Raw genomic sequence first — 2078 nt, 5'->3', positions numbered from 1 at the left:
CAAAATCTATACTGCTTTCCTCTTGCACCTGGGAGGGGTCAGAGCCTGTGCTGACAGAACCAAACACTTCCTCATTCTAGGAGTCATAAGGAAACTTGATGGCTGTTGCTGAATGAACAGCTATTTTCTTTATCTTCTGTGTTTCTTCGTCTGCAGGGTTATGTTGAAATATTGTCCAAAACAGTAAGCACGGATGCCTTAAAAAAAACAACCCATCTGCACATCTTCTAGCAATCAGAGTGAGTAATGGTCTTTGATGTTACAGAACTCGTCTTGAGAAAGATAAAATGGGAACTGTGATCTTTATTTGTCCTTATCCTCATAATCAAAATGTAAATCTGCAGGGGCAGGTGAGAGGCCTTGCTGTAGAGTGGACAAAACTGGAAGTGGGGAAACCTGTGTTTCTTGCACGGGACACCACCCCGCTGGGTTACCTTAGGCAGGTCTTGTCCACTGTCTGGGCCCGTTCCTCATCTAAACAGTGGGGGCAGGGCTCAGTGATATCCGGGGTCCCTTTTCCGCCTTGCCGTCGCCCTCCATAAACTCTAGTTCTTTACTTAAAGCAGAAATAGAGTGTGATTGTGAAAAGAGAGAGGCAGAAAGTGTGAAGTGCATTTAATGCATGACTTTTAAACTCTAGGTTTCTTCATTAAACAAATATTTACTGAGTATCAATTTATGCCAGGCACTTGTGCATTTTCTTTGCTAAAATGAATAAAGTTCCCACCAATGAATAAAGAAAGGCATGGCCCAACTTTAAGGAACCACAAATTCCCTTTTAAAAAGCCATTTCAGCTGGGTTGAAGGGTGTCCCCCAAAACTTCATCTGCGCTTGGAACCTGTGAATCTTGCCTTATTTGGAAATAGAGTCTTTGTAGATGTAAATTAGAATAAGGTCATAGTGGATTAGGGTGTGCCTTAATCCAATGATTGGCGTCCTTACATGAAGATGCTAGGAGACCTGGGGGGAGGGGAATGCCGTGTGAGAATGGAGGCACAGATTGGAGTTGCTTTGCCTCAAGCCGAGGAACACCAGGAGCTGCTGGAAGTTGGAAGAGGCTCCCCTTGAACCTCTGGAGGGAGCATGGCCCTGCTGACACTTTGATTTTGGACTTCTAGCCTCCAGAACTGTGAAAGAATAAACTTCAAGCCACTCAGTTTGTGGAAATTAATACAGGGCATAAAATGATGTACACTGAGAAATAATGATGAGTTAAGGTTGCAGCAATCTGATGTTACAGAAGTCTAATATTATTCCTAATCAAGCAGAATTTCACTGAACTACGCTAAGAGGTTAGTGGTGAAGAGGGCAGGCTTTCGAGTTAAACAGAACTGGGTTGGAAACCCCGGCTGTGGGTACATGTTAGCAGTGTGACCTCAGGCAAGTGGTTTTGCCTCTTAGAGGTTTCCTCATCTGTAAAATGAAGATACCAAACCCCTTCATCAGATTATTGTAAAGACTAAGCGAAATACCTCATGTAAAAGCACTTAGCCCAGTGCCTGGCACATGGTAAAGACTCAGTAAAAGCCAGCTGGCATTTATGATCAGAGTACATAGTGGTCTACCCTACCTAAAGTTGCCTCAATTAATCCCTATCCCATGACCCTGACAATTTCCTTCATTGTACTACCAGTAATTATCTTCTTCATTTATTTATTGGCTCTCTTCCCACCGGAATGCAGAATGTTAGCCCCATTAGACCGGGGCAGAGTCTCATTTATGGCTGGACATCCAGGATCTAGCACAGAACCTGGGATGTATTTGTGAGATGGGTGGATGAGTGAATGAATAGTGGACACTTTGTCTTGTAAGTATTTTTTTTTTTTTTTTAAAGATTTTATTTATTTTATTTTTTTCCCCCCAAAGCCCCAGTGGATAGTTGTATGTCGTAGCTGCACATCCTTCTAGTTGCTGTATGCGGGACTCGGCCTCAGGATGAACGGAGAAGTGGTGCCTCAATGCGCACCCGGGATCCGAACCCAGGCCACCAGCATCGCAGCGCGCGCACTTAACCACCAAGCCACAGGGCCGGCCCCTTGTCTTGTAAGTATTAAATGAAGACATTTTTAATCAATAT

The sequence above is a fragment of the Ceratotherium simum genome, chromosome 22 (genome assembly GCF_057802395.1).
Source record: "Ceratotherium simum simum isolate JZ-2026a chromosome 22, ASM5780239v1, whole genome shotgun sequence".
NCBI classification, from domain to species: domain Eukaryota; kingdom Metazoa; phylum Chordata; class Mammalia; order Perissodactyla; family Rhinocerotidae; genus Ceratotherium; species Ceratotherium simum.
The sequence above is the reverse complement of the archived record's forward strand: the minus strand, read 5'-3'. Positions refer to the sequence as shown.